At 54.8% G+C, this 26,711-nt stretch overlaps 1 protein-coding gene across 1 annotated transcript in view; it reads left to right on the top strand.

The window, feature by feature from the left end:
* The window catches only part of CACNG4 (calcium voltage-gated channel auxiliary subunit gamma 4), a 57,718-nt gene that overhangs the window by 20,378 nt on the left and 10,629 nt on the right, over nucleotides 1-26,711 (top strand). The gene's annotated exons all lie outside the window — the stretch shown is intronic.

Raw genomic sequence — 26,711 nt, 5'->3', positions numbered from 1 at the left:
TTCATCTTCTCATGGCATTCTCCCCGTGCGCATGTGTCTGTGTGTCTTCCCTTCCTATCAGTCGTATCAAATCGGGGCCCACCCTTATGGGGCCCACCTTGATGGCCTTCTTAACTTTGCCTGCGGTGACTCCTTCCAAACAGTGTCACATTCTGAGGTCCTGGAGGATTAGAACTTCAACATATGAATTTGTTATATGTCCCCCCCCCATATGAAGTAGGGGGACGTGGTTCAACTCTTTACAGCTTCTCACTGTGTCATTCTGTTTAGATGAAGCGCGTGCAACATACTCATGGAAACAGGAAGCAGATTAAAGGTTGCCAAGGGCTCAGGGGAGAGAATGGGAGCAACTTCTTAATGGATACGGAGTTTCCATTTAGGGTAATGAAAATGTTCTAGGGGGCGCCTGGGTGGCTCCGTGGATTAAAGCCTCTGCCTTTGGCTCAGGTCATGATCTCGGGGTCCTGGGATCAAGCCCCGCATCGGGCTCTCTGCTCAGCGGGGAGCCTGCTTCCTCCTCTCTCTCTGCCTGCCTCTCTGCCTCCTTGTGATCTCTCTCTCTATCAAATAAATAAATAAAAATTAAAAAATAAATAAATAAAAGCGTTCTAGAACTAAGAAATGGGTTGAGGAAGACTAGGTAACTTGCCCGAGCCCAGATAGCTACCAAGGGGTTGAAATGAGATTTTCACCAAAGCTTAGTGTTCCTTCAATTACAACTGGGTTGGAATGAGGTTTCTCCTTGGGTAAGTTGGCTGTGTTCTCTGAACTTCCTCTTCTTTGTCTACAAAATGGAATCAACAGGTCCACCTCTGTGTCTCCGCATGTGAGAATTCAGGGAGATAATGCGTGAAAGAATCACTGGCACCTTCTACATGCTTAATAAATGGTCGTTGTCATGACTCTAACAGTCCGGGTCCATCCCTGAAAAACGAAGTCCTCTCTCTGTCATTCAGACTGAAGAAATGTAGTAAAGGGGGTTGATTTCCCAGCTGAGAGAAGAGCTGAAAAGCCAAACAGGGGAATCATGAGGCACCCAGACGTGAGCCACAAGAGGAAGCCCCTTCCACCCAGGCATTGAAATGAGAACAAGAAGCAGTGCCTTTGCCAGAGGCCAATCCATCCATCAAGTGCTTGGATCATGCAAGAAGCAGGGACCGCAAAGGGAGGGACCTTCCGAAAGGAACTGGACCCCTAGAGGAGATGCAGTCAGTAGCCGCCACCAACACTGCCCAAGGAACAGAGGGAGAAATACCCTGACTTCTCCCTTCCTTATACCTTCTCATGTTCCATCAGAGCCTCCTATTGGCCAAAACTGCCCAGAAGCCAGGAGCAAGGGAGCCTGGGAAATGTAGTTTCCTGGGATACAGGGGTACCCTCTGCTGCCCCTGTGGGTGGTGAGGCGTGTTGGTCTGTGTGTGTCGGCTCACGTATGACCCCTGCCCGCTGTGCTCCGACATGCTCCTGGGTGTGCACTGAGGGAGAAAGCGGAGTTGCACTCCATGGCTGTGTGTGCCTGTGGCTACACAGCCCTTTTGTGCACACATGCGTGTAGGCCCACACAGTATGGCTACTGTGGGTCGCCCACCCAAAAGGACCCAGCTGGCTGCGCAAGTCCCCATGCACCCGTGCCTGGAAGTCTCTGCAGCAGCGTCTGCCTGCTGCCTGTCCCTTCCTGTTGCCCTGGCAGAAGACCCATGAGGGAACCCAAGCATCAGGGCTCCGAGTGACTCGGCCGGTCTGCGCAGCTGGGCCACTGGGCAGATGCACCTACCTCCCCCACTGCCCTCAGTGAGAGAGAGGATAGAGGAGATGGCAAGAAAAAAGGCCCCAGAATCTGCAGCACCAGCTTTTCTCTGAAGGAAAGAAGCAGCTTTTACTGTTTTCCTGAGAAATCCAGCCCCATCCTTAGGGATCTCGCAGAAATGCCTATGGACTCCACACAATGCCCCGCCTCCTCCTGGGCGGCCTCCAGCACCTGCCCCCGGGTCTCCCGTCACCTCAGTCATTCGCTAGGCTCTTGCACCTTGCCACTCAGATGGAACCTGAGCTCTCCGCTGCTCTCCAGAAGGCCTGGAGGACACAGGACATCGTTGCGGGGCTGCCTCCCTCAGGCCAGAACGTTGCAGAAATCCACCAGCAGAGGCTTCCCATTTCTGGTTCCATCCTAGGCAAGGCATGGAAACAGCAGGAGAGTTGGGAAATAGGAGAGGAGGACGAGGGTCTTGAGCACCGGGGTGTGATGTGAATTGGATTGCGACCCCCACAAAGATGTGCCCAAATCCTCACCCTGCTATCTGTAAAAGGGACCTTATGTAGAAATGGGGGTCTTTGCAGATATATTCAAGTCAAGATGACATCCCAGTCTGCGGACGGGGTCCTTGGAAGAAGATGAGAGACACACACAGGGAGACGATCTTGAGCAGGTGGAGGCCGAAATGGAACGGTCGTAGCTACAAGCCAAGGCATGCCGGGGAGCGCCGGAAGCAAAGAGAAAAGCCTGGGACAGATTCTTCCCTTGGTCTTTCAGAGAAGGCAGAGCCCTGTTGACACCTCAACTGTGGGCTCCTGGCCTCTAGAACTAGGAGAGCATCCGTCTCCTTTGTTTTAAGTCCTCCTCGTTTGCTGTGCTCTGTGACAGAGCCTGGGAAACCAATCCAGGGAAATTAATTCGGCCTCGCCAATAACCACCGAATGAGCCAGCCTCCCGAGGGTAACCTGACATGAAGGAAATGTGACTGTTGGCCACCGCGCCTCGAGAGCGTGCTTTTTGTGCTGAGAACGAGTCCGCATCCCCTCCTCGAACCCTCCCACCGGCCCTCTGACGTCGGGACCATCATTGTCCTCGGTTACAATTGAGGAAACTGATTCGCAGAGAGCTGAAATCATTTTTCCAAGGCAACGTGAATATTTTTATTTCTTTCTGGGTCAATGGCTATTTTCACAGGACTGGACTGAGCTACTGAAGGCTACAGGGACTGGTTAAGATGAGAAACCTATTCGTTCGCAAGGCTTTTCTCGGCTAAGTGTCACAGGCTTGGCGGCTTGCAACAACACAGACTTATGACCTCACAGTTTCCGTGGATTGGGAGTTGGGGACAGCCTGGCTGGATGCCCTGCTCGTGGGGGTGTCCCCAGGCGGCTCCCAAGGTGTCAGCCGGGCTGCATTCCTTTCTGGAGACTGGGGCTCTCTTCTGAGCTCCCTGGTTGCTGGCAGAATTGGTTTCTGTGCATGACAAGGCCCTATGCTCTTGCTAGCCATCAGCCTGGGGCTTCTCAGCCCGAGGGGCGCCCACAGCTTCCTGCCACACGGCCCTATTGGCGGTTCACAACCTGGCCATGTGCTTCCTTCCAGGCCAGGAGGAACTTGTCTCTGATTTCGCCCCCTCCAGCCTGCCACAGTGGGGTCTTATATAATGTGATCTCATCAAATTCGCGGGTTCCTCCCACACTCCAGGGGAGCACGCCGGGTGGGGGTGGGGGTGAGGGGGATTTCAGAAACTGTGTTAGGATTCTGCCTACCAGGTTCAGCGGAACTTGACTCAGAGTCCTGGCTGAGTCCCTGACTCCAGGGTGTGACCTTGGCAAATTCCTTGCGTGCCCTTTAAATCCGAGTCTCCTTATTTATCAAGGATGGGCTATCCTACCAGACCCAGGGCGCTGTGTGGGGGATTAGATCGGTTAGACAGGCAAGCAGGGCAGTTGCTAGGAGCTCAGGAAGCAGTAGCTCCCTCCCCTCCTTTGCAAGCCTGCTTCCCTCCTAGAGGAAGACTGAGACGGATGGCGCACCTAGCCCTGGAGCCCGAAGGTGTGGCTTAGCCCCCGCCTCGTCTCAGGCAGGGCTCAGCTGTCCCACAGTTGTTACTGCCCCTTCCCCTTCTCCTGAATGGTAAGCATCCCTGCAGCTTTGCCTGGTGAAAGGTGGGGATGAAATAAGATCCCCCAGACAAGCAAACGAACAAAATGCTTGGGAAATATCTTCCTCCCCATATAGCGTGAGGTGCGGTTCCCCTGTGCCCAGAAGCCAGATCCCATAGGAAAGGACCGGGCCCCTCCTGGTGCCGAGCTGAGCAGCGGGGGTGGTGGCGTGCGGGTGGGGGGCCGATGTCTTTCCTCCTGTAAGATCCTTTGTTGGTCCCTTTGGCACCTTCAGTGAGTTCTCACTCAGGGACTGCCCCTCCCCCACATGTACTAGTCCTGGGTATGGCCTGTCCCCTCCCAAGCATGTGTTGATGGTTCTGGGGCGTGTGAAGAATCTGGAAGGTGTCTTACCAGCCAACCACCAGAAACCTTGGAAGTTTAAGACATAATCTGGCCCTGACATTGAAGAGTACATAAATCACAGATCTGCAGGCTGGACTTTCTTGCCCCTTCTTGGGACAGTGGAATTCCACTGTCTACTGTGCCTTTCCAGACCCACCTCCCACCACGCCGTCTGGATGCCATGGGACTGTTCCCAGGGGGAACCATCGCCCACCCAGCTCTGTCCATCCTTCAAGAGTCATCTCAGAGGTGGTCTTTCCCATGAAACGTTAACCTCATCCATTCATCCATCCATCCATCCATCCAACCATTCCATCCATCCATCCATCCAACCATCCATCCATCCATTCATCCATCCAACCATCCATCCATCCAACCATCCATCCAACCATCCATCCAACCATCCAACCATCCATCCAACCATCCAACCATCCATCCATCCATCCAACCATCCATCCATCCAACCAACCATCCATCCATCCAACCATCCATCCATCCATCCATCCATCCATCCATCCATCCATCCATCCATCCATCCATCATCCATCTATCCAACCATCCATCCATCCATCCATCCATCCAACCATCCATCCAACCATCCATCCATCCATCCATCCATCCATCCAACCATCCATCCAACCATCCATCCTTCCATCCATCCATCCATCCATCCATCCATCCATCCAACCATCCATCCATCCATCCATCCATCCATCCAACCATCCATCCATCCATCCAACCATCCATTCATTCAACCTAGCCTGGAGCCTGATGTAGAGACCTTTGGTCTGATGGGGTGGGGGGGGTGCTTCTTGGAAAGATAACAGAGTGGAAGGGGGCTGTGGTGTTTGCATGGCTTTCCCTGAGCAAGCTCAGCCTGGGGCCTGGGTCCCCGGCCTGGGTTAGCCCAAAGATGGACTTAGTGGGATGCTTAAGAAGCGTCAGTTCCCTCCCTTGCACAGGAACTTTATAGGCCTAATTTTGTGTGTTCTTTTTTTTAGAAGGGCCTAATTGCACAAACTCGGGGCCCAACAAAATCTAGATCTGTTCCTGATAGGGCTGTAGATAAAAACATCACCCAAGCATGACATCCCATGAAGGTGGGGGGTCCCTGTCCGTGGGGACACTGAGAGACCCTTTATGAAAGAAGGTACCGGGTCCCCGAATGTGAATGCACTCCTCTGGGGGGAGCCCACTTTCCTCCAGCAGGTCTCCCTAAATCAAGCAGTCTGGGGGCAGAGACAGTGGGCTTCTGGCCCTGAAACAGAGCCAGTCTCCAGGGTTAGAACTGGGGGTCCCCACTGGCTAAAGCCAGCCTGTTGCTCCTAGAACCTCACTCTCCCCAGGCCAGGTACGCGTCCCCCCGGGAAGGATCGTGAGTTATGTTTCCTTTCCTTACTCTACTCTCCCCAGGCAGCTGGAAAACACACTCATCAATCTGACCTTTCAGCGTCCAGCCAGCGGCCCTGATCCATGTCAGCGAACACAGGGCCCTCCAAACCCGGCTGCCTCTGAGTTCCCCAAAGGGAATCCCAGACAGAACACCCACCCCGGCAATAGACCTCGCTCCCACCACCCCCAGGCTCCGATTGGCTGTAAGGGACTTCACGGCTGTCCCCGAGGTGCTCTGCAGGCTGCCCTCCCGCCTCACTCACCCGGAGGCCGGCTGGGCCCGAGGCTCGCAGCGGGGACCGCGAGCACCATGTCGGGGTCCGACATTTGCTGAGAGGTTCTCGCTCATTTATTAATGAGCGTTGGCAGCCACCCTGTGAATTAGGGCTCGGTTGGAGCCGGGGGGCTCTGAGAGGCTGGCAGGCAAGTCTGCTGGCTTCCAGGGCTTTGGCATCTGCCATGGTGACACCCCAAAGGGCTTGTCTGCTCGAAGCCAAGCACATGCGTTTGGGGGCAGAAGGCAGCTTCTCACCCCTGTGGTGGCTGGTCTGGGTGCCCGGGACAGGTGCACACCCGTCCGTCTACTTTCTCCCCCATCACTGTCCTACCCACGTGCCTGTCCACTCGTGCACGGGATGACACATCCCGTCATTCGGCGACAGTGGTGTCTCGAGGGTGGGCAGACACACGTGGAGAAGACACATCAGGCACAGGGCCAAGGACCTCTCGTGCTTTACCTAATCCTCCCGTTGGAGGCAGGTCCTGCAGCTACCCTGGCTGCTCGAAGCCGGAAAATGAGGCACAGAGGGTTTAAGAAACTCACCACATAGGAACAGCTCCTGTGGACTCAGCTGACTCCCAGATTGGTCCCCACATGTCCCAGTCCTGGTGGCAACTCAGCTGGGAGTCGCCTAAGTAAAAATTGTCCACTTTGGAACCAGGGAGCAGAGTTTAAAGTTTCACCTTTCTGCTGCTGCTTCTTTTTTTTTTTTTTTTTAAGAATTTATTTATTTGACAGAGAAAGATCGCAAGTAGGCAGAGAGGCAGGCAAAGAGAGAGAGAGGAGGAAGCAGGCTCTCCGCCGAGCAGAGAGCCCGATGTGGGACTCGATCCCAGGACCCTGAGATCATGACCTGAGCCGAAGGCAGTGGCTTAACCCACTGAGCCACTCAGGCGCCCTTCTCTGCTGCTTCTTGGGGTCTCAGTTTCCTTCTCTGTAAAATGGGGAGGAGGCGGTAAATCTAAGGGCTATGTGGCTGAGCGCCCGCACAAAATCACTCTCTATGCCCCACCCGCCCCGCACTTCCTCTTGGAGGCTGACTGGTGGGCAGGTCACGAGCGAAAGAGTGGCAGCTCCAGGATGGGAGTAGGGGTGAGGAATGGGGGAGCCACGGCTTTGGTACAAGCAGGGTGGGAGCCTGGATCACCCACAAATCCATGGCCTTGGGGGCAGGGGTGGAGAAAGCCACCTTGCAACGTGCAGAAGACTCCGTCCAACATCTTTATTTCTCTTTAACAAATTTCCCCTGGGCCAGTTTCAAATCAGGTTTATTCTGGTATCTCAAGGTATAAAGCCTCTAACTCAGAGCCATTAGAGGTAACATATTCAGCCCTCCCCGGGCACGGTGCTGGCAGCCGGCCACCGTGGCGCCGCTGACCCAGGTCACCGCACCTCCGCAAGCCTCGTTCCCCTGGCTGTGACTCGAAGTACTGGAGACGGGCGTCCTGAGCTTCTGTCCGCAGGCAGGGAGGGGTGCGGCCGGGGAACTGAAGGCTGTGCTGTTCCTATGTCCGGATCCGCATCTCAGGATTTCAATCGGGAGGAAAAATGGCTTACTGAATAATGAAAGCCTTACCATCACTCGGCAGCGGCTTCTTGGGGCACCCGAGGAAGTGCAGGCTTCTGAGCTCTGGCTGAGAAACGCGTGGGGGCAGACAGATGGCTGGCTCAGGCTCTCCCAGGTGTCGACCCCACCAGGGACTCAGGAGCCCACGCCTCGCATTTGTCGGTGTCTTCTCTGGGTGGGCCAACCTGTCTCCTGAGACATCAAGACGAGTTTACGGCAACGTAGGCTGTCTTGAAAATGGGATCCAGGAGCGCCTGGGTGGCTCAGTGGGTTAAGCCTCTGCCTTTGGTTCAGGTCATGATCCCAGGGTCCTGGGATCGAGCCCCACATCGGGCTCTCTGCTCAGTGGGGAACTTGCTTCCCCCTCTCTCTCTGCCTACTAGTGATCTCTCTCTCTCTCTCTCTCTCTCTCTGTTAAATAAATAAATAAATTTTTTTTAAAAAGTGGGCTCCAGAAAGGCTTGTGGGTTTTTCTTTTTTCTCTTTTGTCCTTCCCTATTTACGAGGTGGCAGTTTTTACTCTGGTTTTAGAGTTGGTTAAAATGGAGATTGGGTGACAGTCAGTCACCCTGGGTCCCCAGCCGGGCCGCCCAAGGATTCGCCTCTAGATCGGTCCTATTTATCATATTACAATCGGCTCATGCTTTCAGGATTTGTTGACTTAGGAGGGTTGATGACAAGCAGTGCGTCCATTGGCATCTTGTGAACAGAAGCTGGGCTTGACCTGCCAATGCCTTCAGGCTTTGCGAGTAGAAATTCTTTGCCTTTTATGGAAATTTTCACCCACTGGTGGGCAAGACAGTTGGAAGCGCAGAGCACCTTTCTTCCCATGTGGATGTGGAACTAGGGGGCCGGGAGGGAAGTGTGACCCACCCACCTCCATGCCCCCAATCCTGTAGAACCTCCCTTTGGAGAAAGTTCATTGCAATCCAGCTGATTGAGCAGACCAGAATAGGAGCTCAGGATTCCAAGGCAAGTGCAGAACCTGGTCGTCTGGCTCAGGGAGGAGACAGGATGTAAATACAAGGCAGGAAAGTGCAGGGATAGGGGTATGGGCCGAGTATTTTGTGGCCCCAAAACAGAAGGTGGAGGCAGGTCGAGGAAGGCTTCTTGGAAGGGGCAGCACCTGCCCTAAAGACTTTTGGAAGTCTTCATAAGGAGGAAAGCTCCAGATGAGAGGGAAAGCCAGAACCAGAAGATGGCTCAGAAGAGCACACCTTGAGGGAGAGATACCGCGCACGGCTCAGTGTTCCTGGAGGACGAGGCCAGGCAGGAGACCTGCGGTCAACAGGAACCAGCCCTTGATGGCCGACATGCCCCGACTTGGTCCCGTAAGAGGTAGAAAGTCACCGATGGTGCTGTGGCCAGCCCCGTGTGACCCGACCACTGCAGCAGGTGATTCTGAAGGAGGCAGTGACAAGAATACCAGTTAAGAGAAAGGCCACGTAAACCCAGGCGAGGGCGGGGGGGGGGGGGGGGGGTGGAGGGGAGTGACGGGCCTGGGGTATCCCGAAGGGGTCACGTTGCAAGATCGTCTGATGGATAGGGGATGGGCAGGGAGACGAAGAGGGAGGAGACGGGGCGCCTTCAGTGAAGACCCCCCAGAGGGTAAGGCAAAACCACAGCAGGAGGAGGAGGAGGAGGGTAACCAGGGGTGGGAGGACAGTGTAGGTGTGAGCCATGCCATCCAGGTGGGGGGTCAGAGAAGCGGTGGACGGAGGAGCTCACTCCGCGGACTGGCAAGAAACCAGGGCACCTGCCTGGGGTGTGCAGACAGGACTTGCAGGCAGACGGGAAGTGGACAGCCCTGGCAGGCGGGGGCGGGAGGAGACCTGGAGAGAGTGAGAACCAGCGGAGGGAAATTAGGAGTGCCCCTCCCCCCCCGCCGCCGCCCCAGGCAGGAAGCTCCTTTTCAGTAGCAGGGATCGGCCCCCCAGTACCGCTGCCTGCCTCAGGCTCCGTTTCCAAATCCGTTTCATCTGCAGGCGCTCCGCACATCCTTCTCCCTCACCCGGGCTCTGCCTTCCCGTCTGAGCCCTTCGGCACACATTTCCAAGGACCCACGGTCATCCTCTTGGTGGGTCCACTTTGGGTTCCCAGCCTGGGACATACAGAAGCTGGTGAGAGGGAGGTGCTCCTGAGATGGTCCAGGTAGCTCATGGAACATTCTGGCAGATGGGTTAGGCTACCCCCACCCCCTCAGCCCTTGCACTGCCAGCAAGTGCCTGTGTAACCCCTGACGTATTTCAATAGCATCCGAGCTGGTAGTAGAGCTGGGTGTTTAGGCGCCCAGGCTCTGAAGGATGCTTGCCTGGGTTCTAATTCCAGCTCTGCACTTAGGGTTTGGGCAGCCCCGGGCAAGTCACTTAACCCCTCAGGGCCTCAGTTTTCCCATCTGGAAAATGGGGTTGATGATAAACGCAGAACCCACAAGAGCGGGTTATAGGAGGACTCAGTGAGTTAAAACATAAATCGCTTATTACAGGGTGAGCCTCGGCATGTGTTAGCTCTCCTGGTGGTGGTCCTTGTAGCAGTGGTGGTATCAGCGTGGGAACGCCTGCTCCTGCCCCGAGCAGCTCCCTTTTCTGCAGGCTTTGGTCCTGCGTCCCTCGCTCATCTCCGAGGACTGGCAAGAAACCAGGGCACCTGCACGCGATCCGGATAGAGGAGGCTGCAAATTCAGGCTGCCCGGCTGGGTGGGCTCCGGACAGCAGGCTTTGTTTAGATGAATTAGGGAGAGGACAGGCCCCTCCACCCCAGCTGACTTACAGTGGGCCTGGGAGGGATGGGGGTCCCAGATGTGGAAGCCCATGGAGATGATATGAAATCGGTGATGGGCAGACGCTGATTGCCTTCCTAATTAGGTGACGAATGTGGCTCCTGGGGACACGCTTCTTGCGGATCCCGCCTGGCCTCCTCCCGAGCTCCCTATGCGCAGAACCCTGTTGCATGCGGGGCCTCTCTTCTCCGGCTTTGTGTCTTCCACCAGCATTTCTCTTGCTTAATGGTGAGAAGCTGGGATATGGCTTCCCATTAACTTTTATCCTCCCCATAAACAGTCTGCTTGAGTCACAATGACAGTTGTTCTGCTCCCTTCCTGGGGGTTTCTCCGTCGTAGCCAGCGACACTAGCTCACAGCCAGCTGGGAGCCGCCTTGTCCCAGCCCACCAACGCCCTGCTCGTGGGCCCTGCTGTGCCTTGGAAGGAGGGAAGCTGGCTTTTATATTTTTCGCCCCCATGCAAGCGAAAGCCCCAGACTTGGGGGAGGGGCAGACGGAGAGGGAGAGACTCTTCAGCAGACTCCACGCCCAGCATGGAGCCCGCTGCCCAGCATGACCCTGACGTCATGCCCTGAGCCCCAATTAAGAGCTGGACGCCAGACCGGGGGAGCTACTCAGGCGTCCCAGGAAGAGGGATCTTAAAAGCTGGGTTTGCATCTGGCTTCCGGCTGCCCAGAGGGAGCTCTTCCCTCTAGCACCCAGGGTGCTCTGAGAGGGAGTCTGGGCCCCACAGACCAGCCCATCCACGCCAACAGACAATGCCCGTGACCTGGCAGGTGTGCGCCCCCCAAGACGCCGGTTCTCCCTGCCTCCTATCTTTCCTCTCTCTCCCTTGTCCTGTTCTCAAATAGAAGAAGGAGGCAGAGAGGCACAGCGGTGAGAGTCCGGTGCCAGGGTCCGACAGGAACAGAATCCTGGCTTGGCTGCTGGGGGCTCGATTACCTCCGGCAGTTACTTGCCCTCCGAGAGTCTTGGTTTCCTCATCTGTAAAATGGGTTCCTAGGCGCTTTTCTGCTTCTGGGGTTACTTCAAGGCTTTTGTGAGGAAACGGGAGGAGCTTCGCACAAGGCTTTGCAGGAGGTCTGTGCTCAACCGCAGCCAGCCCTGATTAGTCCCTGGGCAATGAGGCTAAGGGAAGCAAAGTCCTAAGAGTCGGGAAGGTTTTGCTCGCTTGAAAGCGGCAATATCACAGCTATATGAAGACAAGGAAAAATCTGTGTCGGTCCCGATCCGGAACAAACCTGGCCTGCTCCCTTCTCCTAGTACGACCAGCTGTCTCTCTGACACTAAACGGAGTTGATTATGAGAACAGCTTACGTGTCTTAAACACTCACAGTGTCCCGGGCACCGTGACATCTGTAGACGGCATTAACTTGTTTAACCTCCCAAACAGCCCCCTGAAGAGTTTCCCATTTATGGTCCCCTTTCACAGATGATAAAAAGTGAGGCACAGGGAGGTTAATGGGGACCCACAGTCACACAGCTGTGCGACAGAGCCGGGACAAACACCCAAGCAGCATAATTTCGTAACCTCCCAGCTCTGTGGTATCTGGCCACGAGATGATCAAGATCAGTGGGCATCACCTTGACTCACAGGCCCTGCAGAGGGGGTGGAGGGGAGGAAAGTACTGTGATCGATTAGCAATGTCTGCCGTGGCCTTGAGACGAGAGGACTCCGCTCTGTGCCTGCCACCTACTCATCGTGAGCCTTGGCATCACGGATGTCCTAGCAGGAGCCCCTCATTGGGCTCTGTGCTCAGTGGGGAGTCTGCTTGAGATCTCTTCCTCTGCCCCTCCCCCAACTAGTGTGTGTGCCTGAATGCATGAGCTCTCCCTCTCTCTCAAATCAATAAACCTTTAAATAAATAAATAACTCAAATAAATAAGTAATTCTTGGTGTAGGGGCTGCTCTGAACCTCGCACAGCCTGCCCCCACCAGTTGCCAGGAGCACTGAGCTCCCCCAGGTTCTGACAATTAAGACGGTCTCCAGACAGTGTCTCCTGGGAGGCAAAGTCACCCCTGGTCGAGACCCCTTAACTGGAGCAGGCAGCGGGGGATGGGTGAGAAGAGCACTGAATTCAGAGTCAGGAGACCTGAGTTCTAGGCTTGCCTGGCGCCAACCAGCCCATCACCATGGAAACGGCCCCGGCTTCAGGTTCTTAATGTGTAACGTGAATGGGATAAAAAGGGATGGTCCCAAGACTCCCTTCTAGAAGTTTATGATTCCACACTGTGATTCTCCTTCCCTCGTCCAGGCCCTTCAATTAAAACTCTCGGGTTATTGGAGCATAACTTTCCGGAGATCTGCAGAGGCACACCAGCAGAGAAGCCTGGAATCTGCCGAGAGCTGTTTCACCCTCTCGGAGCTCTGGATTTGCTCCTCATTAAAAGAAAGAAAGAGGGAGAGAGAGACAAAGAACAAAAACCTGAACCTCGATACGGAGATTTCATCCAAGCAGCGGTTCCCAAGCAGATACAAGTAGAAAAAAACCACAATCACTGAACCCCCATTTCCCTGCGTTAGGAGGAAAAAGGAGCTATTGGTTGGGGACGTCTCCCCGGCTCTGTGCAATTATGAATCTCAGCAGGATTCATAATCCTGGCCCACCTAGTAGCGAAGTGTTGGAGGAGGCGTGAGGCTGGCGATGGGAGTTCTTGAAGGACTCACCAAGGGACGTGAGGGATTTGGGATGGCGAGGAGGCCAGGCTCCCATCTCCTGCCCAAGGGCCGGGGTGCGTGAGCAGGAGCAGGGCCGTGAGGATGGGCCCTGGGGCAGGCGGTGGCCAGAGCCATGTCTGAGGTCCTCCCAGCAGGCTTATGGGGGAGGAGACCTTGTCCAAGGACCTGGTTTACTGGCCACCAGCAGGTAGGAAGGACTTTTATATTGGGATGGAGGAGAAGCCACCATTTATGGGGAAACTTCTCCCTGCTGGCCTCAAGGGGTGTCATTACCTTATTCCTCATGGAATAAGGGGACGCATGGGTATCCCCTCTTTATAGGTGAAGAAGCAGAGACATACATAATTGTATAATTATAATGGTGTATAATTAACGGACTGGCCTGATGAAGGCTTTTCCCAGGGGACTGAGACCTCGAGAGACGAAGTTCGCAGGACAGACGTTCAGTGTTCCTGTCTGCAGACGCAACATGCCTCCTATGCCACAGGCTCTCTGGTCGCCCCGGAGCCTACGCTCATCTTTGTATCTTGTCAAAGCATCGCACACGTGTCCTGAGGAAATGACATAGGAGCCGGGCTTTGGAGCCCGCCCAGACTGGGTGGGAATCTCTTTCCCCTGGAGCACAGAAACCAGCTTCTTGCGGCTGGATCCCAGAAGAGGACTTTTTCGGATGTGGAGGGTCCCAGGGATTGAGGAAGGTTGGCAGCAGAAGTTTGGCAGAACACCCCGTTCGTGAGCTCCCCAGTGTCCCTTGGCCCCTAGGTCCCCTCTGCTTCTGATCCAAAATCCAAACCCCCAAGAGAGCTTCTGGCTGGTCCAGCTGTGCGTCCAGGATTCCTGGCTGGGGCAGGGTCATCCAAAGTGGCCACTGGGGAGAAATCCACGTGAGGGACCCATTCCCAGAGAAAGGGGCTCCGCACGGGCACACTCCAGAAGTATCTCAGAACCTCGGATGGGCTTAGCGCCAGGCACACGGCTTCTCCCCATCTTCCGCTCCTCTGGGCAAGCCCACGAGCCTTAGAATCCGGTCCTGGAAACCTGTCTCAGTTTACCAGAGCAACTTCACTCCCGGGTTCATAGAGACAGAGTTTGAGGGCAGAAATAGAGTTCTCTCTGGGAATCCCATTACCTGGGGGTTGGGGCTTGAACCAGAACCCCACAGACACTGAGCCGGAGTCTAGCCCCCTTGGAAACAGGTGCCATCCTCCTTCGGTGGCTGATGACAAGGGTGACCTCTCACAGATGCTCCGCTAGGGCTCTCCCAGTCAAGAGAGACATCCTTTTGCACCTACCCAGTAGCTCACCTACACTGCTAGAGGGAGGAGGCGTCTTGGAGCTGGAACCCCACGCCGCCAGCCGCCATCTGGTTATGCAGACAAGACCAGAGGGAGGAGGCCTGGGGTCCAGGTTGCCGTGGAATCCATTCTTCTCTGTTGGCACCCGTCACTCCTCAACGTGGCTCCCTCCTTGTGAATGACGGTGGACGGGGGGTGAGCCAGGCTGAGTCCTGGGTCCCCCGCTGGCCTCCCCGCCCTGCGCTCCTGGCAGCGGCCACACTGAGTGGCCGTGGTCGTCTGGCAGCTGCAGGAAGCTGTGACTCTGGGCCAGCATGTCAGTGCGTCCCCTCCTCACAAGGCGCTTCTGTGAGAGGGGAGCAATGAAGGGAGCTTGTTAATCCTGGGGGAGCGGAGCCTGCCATCTCCTGGGCAGCTGGGTTCCTCCGGGATGAAAACAAGACCCCCAAGGGACCCCCCAGGCAGGGCCACAGACCTAACAGGTCAACCGACACCCAGCGGGGCTGGGAATAGAATCGCAGCCATGCGGAGCCTCGGGGGGGCGAGGGCTCCCTGCATTAGTCACGAGGAGACCGTTCCATTCCAGTCGCACAAAATCTCACAGCGGTACCTCGGAGCCAATGCATGACATCCAGTCCCCTTGCAGGGTGACGCAGGCATGCCCGTGACAGCAGCCCACAGACCTTTCTCAGCCTCCGTTGCTCCTCGCCAGGCATGCTTTCTGCCAAAACGCACTCCCCGGACTGGTCCCAGACACCCCACCCAGCTTTTCTTGCTCGTTCTTGGAAACTCCGCGAACCCCGTACTTCCCTCAAGGCACATGTCACTGGCTCACTTGCTTTAAGGTGATGGGGATATGTTCATGTCCCCAAATGGGCTGCAAGTTCCTGCCAGCAGGACCAATGTCTTTGGGCTCCCACAGGGCCTGGCATCTACCAATGAATACTGAAGTAAAAGAAAGGACAAGCGTGGGGCGTCTGGGTGGCTCAGTCCGTCAAGCGTCCGACTCTTGGTCTCGGCTCAGGTCACAATCTCAGGGCCATAAGATCGAGCCCCGCATCAGGCTCCCCACTTGGCGTGGAGTCTGCTTGGGATTCTCTCTCCCTTTCCCTCTGGCTTCCCCCTCTTCTATAAAATAAATAAATGAATTTTTTAAAAAGGAAGGAAGGGTAAAGGTCAAAAGGATGAACCATGTCTCTATCAAAAGAAAGACCCCCACACATCCTCGAGGCACCCCAGTGACTAACCTAGGGCTACGCACGTCCCAGCCACTGGCGGCCAGCGACGTCCAAGGAGGCCGCACAGGCTCTGAATCCCCACGGCCGTGGAGAGGTCACGGAGGGCTCTGGTCTGGTCTGAAGGCATCTCCAAGAAACTATATATTCACCCTCACCACATCCTCAGGATTTATACTCTTCTCAAAGTGCTCCGACCAGCGTGGGGCTCATTCGGCCTCCCTTTGGCTCTGAAAGATCATAAAAATATTTCTCCATTTTCCAGACGAGGAGACGCTTTCCTGACTTCCGCTCAGCAACCCAGGTCAGGTCCTCCATGAAGTGCTCTCTGAAACTCCGGCCTCTTCCTTCAGACTCTCCCCTCGGCCGTAACTGACTCTGTAACTGGAAAGCTCCGGAATGGCAGAGGCCACGTCTGCCTTGTTCTCTTCTTGTATCATTATTACTGGAACAGAGACACACTAAAACGTGTAATGTCTTCAACTTCCTAGAAGTGGATTGATGGCTCATGGAACAGTTCAAAGTGGATAGTCCTCTTCATGGGCAGCTTTCCCTCATAGTTAGATCCAGGGACTTTGGTCCTTTCTGTCACGTGGCTCCCTGTGCCATGGAGATGGAGGGGCGCACCCATTTCTCCAGAGCGTTGTCCAGAAAGACACTACTCACACTCCATTCACCACCTCAGTCACTGTGCCTCATCTAACAGCAAACATGGCGGCCCTGCGTTTCAGTAAGGAAAGGACTCGAGTGGTTAGCACCATCCCCAAGCTTTCCAGTTATCATTTCTCTATGGCAGCCCAGAGAGTAGTTCCCCAACCGCCTGCCTCACTGCTGCTGAAGAGAAACGAGCTTGTAAGAGGACACCGGAGTGTGCCAAGTGGGAAATCACAGTTACTGGGAAGTTTCTCTGGAGATAGGCGTAGAGGGGGAGGAATCATGAGGAGAACTCTGAGGGGGGATTACGGGAGCAGAAGCTGGAGAGGTGGGAGAAGTGTGGAGACTTTGGGGTCCAGGCCTGGACACCTGGCCACGTGCCCCTCACCCTGTGTTATGAGCCCCCCTCCTCAGACTCTCATGTTGAGGTCCTAACCCCAGTACCTCAGAATGTGACCTTATTTGGAGCTTGGGTCTTTACAGAGATAATCAAGTTAAAATGAGGTGCTTAGGGCAGCCTCAAACTGTAGGACCGCCGCTGTCCTCGTGTGAGGGGGAAATGTGGAGACGGACACACACACACAGGGAGAACACCGTGTGGGGCTGAAGGCGGAAATCAAGGCAAGGCTTCAGAGGCCGCGGGAAGCCAAGATTTCGGGCAAACGGCCACCGCTAGGGGAGTGGATTCCCCTCAGAGCCCTCGGAAGAACCAGCCTTGCCCTCCCCTATCTTGGCCTCTGGCCTCCAGCAGTGAGAAACCGTGAAATTCTGTGGGCCTGGCCACGCAGTGTGGGATACTTCGTGACTGCAACCCCGGAAAGGAGTACAGGCTGCCTGTCCGTGCTGAAGCCATCTTGCCCGGGTCCCTTCCGGCCTGGCCTCTAGTCCCTCATCTGCAAACACGTCGAAGGGCAGGACACAGGGTCTCCCCACACGAAGGGCCCCTCTCACACAGCCCTGTGCTGCCTTTCTTGTCTCTACACCCCTCATGACCCTCACCCCACACACCTCCCTTGAGGAGCGGCCGTAGCCCGCCGGGGCCTTCCAACCTCAAGTCACCCCCTGTGAAGACTGTGCAGTAGAGCCCCATCTCCCCGCTTACCCCGTGAGACCCCCACGGGCCCCCTTTGAAGGGGCCCAGCCTCTTCAAACCCCTCTGCTACTCTCCACCCGTACCGCACTCCGTGGTTCCAGAACACAAGGCGGGCCGACCTGTGCCCTTTCGTCCCCTCGACCCGTGCCCTTTGCTTGTGCTGCCTACCCAGGTACGCATCCGCGCCCCTCCAAGTTCCTAGCCTCAGCCAAGCTCTGCCCTCAAGCTCTCCCGCCCCCATTACCGCTGTCTTGACTGGGGCCCTGGATGGCCCTGCCTCCAGCTCGGGCACCCCACCTTCTGGCGAAAAGCTCATCCAGCCACTCCCCTCGGCCACTACCCCTTTGCACAAGAGTCCAGGAAAACAAGTTTTCCCGCCACTAAAGAGTGTCAGGGACCCCTACGTCTGCGACACGCTCCAACCAATCAGAACTCCTTGTAGCTCTGAGATTGCCCCGCGTCCTTCTGCCTCCAAAGTGAAGGAGATAAAAGGTATGGCTGCTGACACCGGGTGGCCTGGTTGGAATCCTGGCTAGGACACTTAGTAGCAAATGGGATTTGTTGTCCTATCTAGCTCAGAGGCTTAGTAGGAAAGTGAAGTGAGCTAATAAGTGACAGGTGCTCCCCAGAGAGCCTGGCACATAGTAGGTGCTAAGTAAATCCTTGCTGCTCTTCTTGCCACAAGGATAATATTCGTCCCCACCTCCCCGCCCCCCATTAGCCTGGCCAAAGCCTGGCTGCCTCTTCGTTCTCCACTTCCTCCACAAGTCCTGGGTCCTTTCTAGAAAGGCCTATATCCTCCTGGAAATGTACAGCCCTCCAGTCCTCCAAGCTGCTCACGCCCTTCCCGCAGGAAGTCAGGGTTAGGGTTGGGGACCAGCTGACAGACACACAGCTCTGGAAAGACCCTGCAGGGGAAGCAGTCCTGGTGTGTCATCGGCGCCGGGACCGGGAGACACAGGCTCCCTCTGAGCTCCTCCCACGTGTCCCATGCCACTTGGCCCTTGGACCAGGGCCGGGACCGGCATGTGATGGCCCAACTCGCAGAGCACAGTCCAGCCACCTGTCCTTAATCTGGACTCGTTAGGAGACAGCATCCCAGATTATTGTCCATGGAGAAAAATAAGTGCTGTTCAACTAGTTTCCAATGCATAAGCTGATTTAGACGGGTCTGCTGGGATGTGCTGGCCCACGGGTGGGACTCACTGTCACCTCCTCGTCAGCAGCTGGGCCTCCTCTGGGCTTTTCCAGTCCTCAGATTGGCCGGGGATGGTGAGGAGGGCTGGGGCTGGGGCTGATTTACTGTCATGGGTTCGAGCAGCTTCTGCAGAGACGTCGGTTCCCAGATCTGGGCTGTTTCCCTGAGCCCCACCCCCGCCCCGGACCTCAGCTTTGAGCTCAGCCTGAACTTCAGGATGAGAACCTACCATCTAAGACACCTCTGAGGCCTTCCCCTGCCCCCCGGGATGATACTCACGGTGATTTCTCCAAGTGTCTCGTGTTGTGGGTGCCCCCAGCCGAGAGCTTGCTCCGTGAGGGCGAGGACAGGGCCTCACTCAGACCCGAAGCTCCAGCACCTGGGCCACGCTTGGCACATGAGAGTGAAAATCCTGTTGGGGGATGACCAAGGCAGGAAAACCCCAGCTCAGCACCTCCTTCCACTGGACCCTTTGCACTCTATGCTCACACTCATCCTGTCCTCGAGCCAAAGGGGCCCTGCCGTGTCTGGCCACCTTCTCTGAGCCTCCAAGCCATCCCCGCTCATCCACAACTGCCTTTTCCAAGGCCTGGACATGACTTTGCCTCTGGCTTCAGTGTCAGGAGACCGTTTCCTGGAGGCTAATCCGGCGCTCTTGGCAGTTGTGAGGTTGCACATCCTGACCCGTCCTGGGGAGGAGGACCAGCAGCCCACGCTGCATGAGAAGCCCCTCACATTTGCCGAGGAGTCTCGAGAACATCACGCCAGGGAGGAACACGCGATGAGAAGTCAAGAAGATGGATTCCAGGCACCGCCGCTCTGCCGCATGCACTCCGGGCGTCCCCAGAGCCTCTGCTTTAAAATGGAGCAAAGGAGACTTTGCAGCTAAGGGAGAACGCCCAGGCTTTCCTAATTGGACCTCTGCAGTGCGGCCTGGGGAGCAGACCTTCCAGTGTCTCTTAGCTCCTTTCTTCCATCTTCAAGAGAGTGTTTTTGCAAAGATGAAATGAGCCGGTGCATGGCACATGCTCAGCACATCACCTTTTTCACCATAGCCTGAGCCCCGGGGCTTGGAGGCAGGGGGTGTATCTTGGGAGGCGGTCCTAGGGGATGGGCACGGTGATGGGGAGGGCAGGGGCACCGGTGAGAGCAAAACCCAGATTAGAGGGAAAGCAAGCCAGTGCCGGGGGCGTCCCTGAGTTGACCATCACTAGACTTGGTCCTCTTGGAACCGGCCCCCAGAAGCAGGCAGCATGGGCCCCCAGGATGGGGGATGAGCACTTTATCCACCAGCTCCCCTCATCCTCCTACACAAAGGTTACGGGGTGGGGAGGGGGAAGGATTGTCATCATCCCTCCATGTCAGTCTTCCAGCTCCATGCATGGGCGTGACGTCCAGCTCTCCCCACCCCACCCCACCCCTACAACCTACCCTGCCCCCTGGGAGAAAAGCCAGAAATGATGAGTGCGGCCGAATCGAGGTGTCTGCAGGTGACCCGTGCGTGGAGCTGGCTGCTTCGTGGACGAAGGGCTGGAGTGAGAAGCCAGAAGAGAAGTACTGGGGGGAGGGGCGGTTAACAGGTGTCTGTACCCAGTGGGTGTGATGGCTGCTGCCAGTGTTTGTAAAGCTCGAGGAGTATGGAACGATCCCCTTCGGTGTGGTCACCCTCCACCAATCTTTACTCCAGGATTCCCCCGTGACCAGAGAGATCCGAAGTGGCCCATTGCGGAGCTTGTGTCGGACGCTGGCCTTCCAGAAAGGACGTGTCCAGTGACCGTCTCCTCCCGCTTTGCACTGAAAATCTTACATCCCCATAATCAACCCCGCCACGTCGTGGGGGCTGCACCCCCTGGTTGCCTGGTGTGGGGGGGGGCGCTGGGGACACTCCCCCAGGAGAGGGTCCAGTGCCTCCCACACGGTCCCACCACCGAGGTCTGCACTGAACTCACTAGTGGTCACATCTGATCGGATCTGTAGTCATTCCGGAAGGACCCTCCCGTCATCACTAAGAATCAAAGATTCTGTTTCTTTTCTTTCTTTCAGTAACCCCTACCGGTTCATGTTTTGGCACTGTAGGAAATTCAGGAAAAAAAAAAAATGTAAAGAAGGAAACTTTAATTCGCTCATAACCCTATCACCCAGAGATAAAACACTGCACCTTTCAAGGATATTTCTTTCCAAATGTTTCCTATGCCTTTAGAAAATGCTTTAACAAAAGTGGTCTAGATGTCTGTAGATGAATGACTGTGTTAACCTGGGCACACAATTTTATCTTTTCTTTTTTTTTTTTAAGATTTTTTTTAAAAAAGATTTTATTTATTTATTTGACGAGAGAGAGTGCGCGCAAGCAGGGGGAGCAGCAGGCAGAGGGAGACGCAGACTCCCCGCTGAGCAGGGAGCTTGAATTCCTATTTTTTCTACACAAAACAGTTCAAGAATCTTTGAGCAGGAGAGGCTCCCTCTGGCCCAGTTCCTGAGTTTTGTAGATGAAGAAATAACTCATCTGGGGCCATGTGACAAAGTAGTTTCCTGACCCCAGGAAGGAGAGGATCCCCAGGAATGTCTCAGTGCTCCTGCAATGTGGTCTGGCCAGGATCCGTCATTTACCACCTCGTCATTTAGCTCCCACTTAATAGATAACTTGGCGAATAACCTGTTCACGGAGAGAGAGCACATGTGAAGTGGATTGGAAATGGTCTTCTCTTACCTCTTGTATCAGCCATTCATTTCCTCCCTATCGGATGCACTGGGCCAACACTAACAAAATTAAACTTGACAGGAATAAATGTGAAGGCCCTAGGAATAAACATCCCATTCAACAAAAACAAGTTGGGGGCAGGGGGAGGTGTTCCAGTTCTTGAGAAAAACTTCTGAGAGCCCGAGTTGACACCAGGTCCCATTAACAGAAGCATAGAGTCCAAAGGAGAGGAGGGGACAGCTCTTCTGTGCTCTGAAACATTGGGTTTGGTGGTGGGAGCCGAGAGATGGAAGCTGCCCCAAAGAAGGGAGCTAGGCTGGAGATGTCTCTTGGAACCATCAATAAAGAAATGACTGAAGGAACTAAAGAGGTCTGACCTAGAGGTGACATTCATTTAAGGGAAATACGCAAATCCTTGACTCTAGGGGAAGGGAGCAATCTCTTTCACTCTCCATACACCAATGACAAGTGGTGCCTTCTTCTCCACAGCCCTCCTTCTTTAGACTAGGTTTGGGGATAAGGTTGACGGGGATGGGGGTCAGGTATCCTGCCTGTTAATAAGGTTGCTAGGGGAGGGGTCTGGTCTCAAATGTTGGCAGGTGGTGGGTCATTGCTTGTCCTCAGCTTCCGGCCTCACCTGCAAATCCTGGGCAGCTAGAAAAGTAGCTTTGACTTCCAACCTGTCAGACACATTCAGTGATTCGAAGGTCCGAGCATGGCCAAGGGATTCTTTCATTCCTAGAGCTTGTGAGTAGCACCAGTGGAGGGAGGCAGGAACTTCAGGAAGTTCAACGTTAAAACTGTTTAAAAATGGAATGCCTTGGGGAGGTGATGAGGTCCCCGTGGCCGGCAGGTACCAAAAAGCGAGAGAATCAGGAGAGGATCTGGGACCCCGATGGAAGCCTGAGCCTGAGAGACCACAGGAGTTTCACTCCAGCACAATTAACAAGGAGGTGCCCCGTGAACCCGACTTCTTAGTTTTGCCCACACTCCCACAGCTGACTGAGGAGCCGGAAGATGGAACACGACCTTGGGCAGGGCGCCTTCACCTTTCTGTAGGGCTGCGGTGCCCCCTGGGGAGTGAGGGCGGCACGCTGCATTTTCTCCCACATAGCACAACACGTGTATGAGCCTCCTAGGGCCAGCGTGACGAATTGTCACAAAGTGGGTGGCTGGGAACAACAGAAATGTCTTGTCTCCCAGTGGTGCAGGCCGGAAGTCTAAAAGCAAGGTGTCAGCAGGGCCGTGGCCCCTCTGAGACATTGGTAGGATCTTTCCTTGCCTCTCCCTAGCTTTTGGTGGTGGTGGGTAATCCTTGGCATCCCTCGGTGTATAGACATGTCACTCCAGGATCTGTCTCTTTCTCCCCATGACCTTCTCCCTTGTGTGTATCTCTTTCCACAGTCCCCCCTCTTTTTTTTAATAAGGACACTGGTCCCCAAATTTAGGGCCCACCCGAATTCAGGGTGACCTCATCTTCACTTGCTTAGGTCTTTAAGACCCTATTTCTTTTTTTTTTTCTAAGATTTTATTTCTTTATTTGGCAGACAGACATCACAAGCAGGCAGAGAGAAAGAGAGGAGGAAGCAGGCTCCCCGCCGAGCAGAGAGCCCGATGCGGGGCTCGATCCCAGGACCCTGAGATCATGACCTGAGCCGAAGGCAGAGGCTTACCCCACTGAGCCACCCAAGTGTCCTATTTCTAAACAGTCACATTCACAGGTACCAGGGGTTAGGACTTTAGTCCATCTTTCAGGGGGACATAATTCAACCCCCAACAATGCCCATCGCTTCTGTCTGTGGATAAGGGCTCAAAGTGGAAGGAAGGAAGGAAGGAAAGAGAAAGGAGTCGATGCACAATGCACGTGTGGATTCAACGTCCCTCGGGGCGTAATAGGACATGGGAGGATTCCCAGTGTGTGCACACGGCCCCAAGAAAGGGATTCTGTGGGCCAACTGAAATGACAAAACATGACTGTGGGTGGCTATGCAACCACGAAAAAGAATGGCTTTTAAAAACTGTCGATACAGGGCGCCTGGGTGGCTCAGTGGGTTAAAGCCGCTGCCTTCGGCTCGGGTCATGATCTCAGGGTCCTGGGATCGAGCCCCGCATTGGGCTCTCTGCTCAGCAGGAAGCCTGCTTCCTCCCTCTCTCTGCCTGCCTCTCTGCCTGCTTGGGAAGTCTGTCAAATAAATAAATTTAAAAGTCTTAAAAATAAAAAAAGTTGATATGTTGGACAGTGTGAGTTCTATGTACAGATTCTATCAAATATTAACTCTCTCCTAAATGTAGAGTTGAGGGCAGCAAGACGTACTACAGGAACATTTGGAGCAAAGATATCCGTATGCAAGCTAACAGGTCAAAACCCGAGTGTTGTTTTCAGGTTGAATATATAAATATATTTCTTTCCTCGTTTCTACCAAGGGCATGTTTTCCTTTCACGCTGTCAGTGCCGGAGCGAGCTTCCTGGCCTAGATGCTAGGATTTCTGGCTAGGATTTCCAGCAACTGTTGGATTCGTATCAACTTGTTATTTTTTATGAAAAATAGACAAAAGTTTTTTCTAGAAGTTAAATCTATAGGTACTGGCCTGGAAGGATGTTTGTACATATGTTAAATGAGAAATGCAGGTTATGGATAGACGCATAAAGCATAATTCCACCCAAAAAATAGGCATCTTCAGGGCACCTGGGTGGCTCAGTGAGTTAAAGCCTCTGCCTTCAGCTCAGGTCGTAATCTCAGGGTCCTGGGATCGAGCCCCGCATCAGGCTCTCTGCTCAGCGGGGAGCCTGCTTCCCCCTCTTGCTCTCTCTCTCTCTGCCTGCTTCTCTTCCTACTTGTGATCTCTCTGTCAAACAAGTAAATAAAATCTTTTTTTAAAAAATAGGCGGGGCACCTGCGTGGCTCAGTGGGTTAAGCCTCAGCCTTCGGCTCAGGTCATGATCTCAGGGTCCTGGGATCGAGCCCCTCGTCGGGCTCTCTGCTCCGCAAGGAGCCTGCTTCCTCCTCTCTCTCTGCCTCTCTGCCTACTTGTGATCTCTGTCAAGAAAATAAAATAAAATTAAAAAAAAAAAAAAGGCATCTTTGAAATCACTTTTAGGAGTCCCTAATAAAACTAACCTATCATGTGACTCAGCAGTCATACTCCTGGGCATTTATCCCAGATAAGTGAAAACTTAGGCTCACCTAAGAACTCGCCTGTGAACGTTCGCGGCAACATTATTAGAAATAGCAGGACGTCACAGCTGTAATCGCTTTGAACAGTCAGATGTCCCAAACCTTGTTACCTCCATACCGTGGCATAGCGCTGGCCAATAAAAAGAAAGTGTTTATACACATGTTTATACACAAAGTGTTTATACACAATGTGGATGAACCTTAAGAGAACAATGCTAGGAGAAAAGAACCAAAGGACATTCTTGAAATGACAATTCTGTGCAAATGAACAGCTTGGCAGGTGCCGTGGGTCAAGGAGACACCGGGAAGGCAGGAGGAAGATGGTGCTGGAAATGTCCTCTCTCTCTCTCTCTCTCTCTCTCTCTCTCTCGACTGTGGCCATGTCAGCATCCTGGTTGTCAGACTACGATTTTGCAAGATGTGACCGTTGAGGGAGACTGGGCGGAGGGTATATGTATTTTTATCTCTTACAACTGCCCGCAAATCTACCATTACCTCCAAGCAAAAAGTTCAATTTAAAAAAAAAAAAAAAAAATGGGGGAAACTCGCGTAGGTGGACACGTGCCGGTGCACACACAGAGGAAGACGTGGCGACACACACCTCGTTGGTCTCTAGAAAACGAGTCTGAAGAGACATTATTTACTTTTTCGTTGTCAACCTCTGACTATTGCACTTGTTTCCAACAAGCACATGCGATTTGGTGATTTGGTTGAGGCCCATAAAATGACCCAAACAAGGTGAGTGTGGAGAGGGAAGAACGGTTGAGGGTTTGGCCCGCCTCGCCCATCTGGAAAACACCCTGTGTTTCCACAAACACCCCGGCTCTGGGCTCCCACAGCCCGGCCTGAGGGGAAGGTGTGGCTGGTCCCCTCCGGCCTCCGTGGGACCCGTTGATGCCCACCCTTGTGCTCTCTCCTCTCACTCACGACCTCTCGTGCTTCTCCACCGACCCAGGGGCTCAGGGAGGGGTCAGGACCCGCGGAGTAAAGGGTGGAAGGTTTCTGGGGCCAGCGGCAGCGAGCCTTTCCCGAGCCGTCGCCGGGACCCAGGAACATCTGAGGGCCGTTCAAGTGTTGCCCTTCGTGATTCTTCTGACATCCCTAGCAAAGCGTGAAGTTGTTCCCATTCTACAGATGAGGACGTGGAGTCCTTCTTGCTTGGCTCAGCACAGCAGACACTGTCAACCCCTATCCCACTCAGGGCCTGACCTCTGAGACCCACAGTCTGTCCTCCTACTGGTCCCTGACCAAATCCGGCCCACCTACCAGTGGGTCCTCGAGGGCTCTGGGCCTTCGGGAAGCGGGGGTCCTCCCCCAGCTCCCCGGCTTTCTGGAGGCAGCAGCTAAGGCAGAGGGGACAGCGTGGGGAGGCCGCCGGCGAGCCGGCTAATTGGGGGACAGGTGGAAGGGCAGCGTGCCCCGCGCGCGACAGGGGCGGCTCTTGATTGGAAGCACCGAGAGACGGATGCTGGGCTGGCGCACGCCCTGCTTCTGACTCTGCCTCCGACTGAGAGGTCAGGCTGGGCTGTGCGAGGCCAGCGGGATGCTTGGCAGCAGCTGCAAAACAAGAACTGGCCCCGGGGTGGAAACGGCCCCAGCCCCAGCCAAGCGGCGCTGTCAGGATGAGCTCCTTGCCGAAGCAGGGAGGCCGAGCTGGGCGTGAGGGGCTGGGCTGGCAGGGCACAGCAGGGCCTGACACCCTGGGGGCCCCGCTCTCCACCCGTGTCCACTTCTGTGCTGGCTGTTCCCAGACTACAGGGGAGCAGGGGCCAGGAGAGCAGGGCAGAAGTTTCTGGAAGGAAGGCCTGGCCTCTCCTCCTGCAGTTGCAAAATTACCCTGGGTGTCCTTCCTCCCCCTCTGCGGAGGCCTCCTGTTGGAGCCGGGGAGGGAAAGCAGGCAAGAGGTGGTATCGGCCTTTCTGGAATGTTCTCCGGCTCCGTGTTGTCTTCCCGCCATCATACTGAGTGAGGGGATTGGAATCACGCTGTTCACTGCAGATTCGGAGTGTACATTAGGAGGGATTTATGAGTGTTTAGGAGAGAGGAAAGACACAGACATCTCAGGGTAAGATTTCATCCCAACTCATCGGACCCTGAGCTAGACCCAGACCCAGACCCAGACCCAGACCTTGCCCCACTATGGCCCAGCCCCTCCCCCACAGGGGTTCTACTGAGTCCGGCCACAGAACTTCCCACCACTTGCTGGGCTCGGACCCCAGCCGTTGCTTTTCTCGGCTTCCTCCTCCACCCGGAACGACCCCTCTCACGGTTCCCAGGGGCAAATTCTTTATCATTTTTCGAGATGGCTCTGCAGTCACCTTGGACCAGACGGGCCAGGGGATCGGGTGGATTGAATGTCCTGCTTGCCCTGAGCAGCTCAGCTCTTGTCCCCACATAGT

Source organism: Mustela putorius, unplaced genomic scaffold (assembly GCF_011764305.1).
Source record: "Mustela putorius furo isolate JIRA1106 unplaced genomic scaffold, ASM1176430v1.1 tig00000487_pilon_pilon_pilon, whole genome shotgun sequence".
Classification (NCBI taxonomy): Eukaryota; Metazoa; Chordata; class Mammalia; order Carnivora; family Mustelidae; genus Mustela; species Mustela putorius.
The sequence above is the reverse complement of the archived record's forward strand: the minus strand, read 5'-3'. Positions and strand labels throughout refer to the sequence as shown.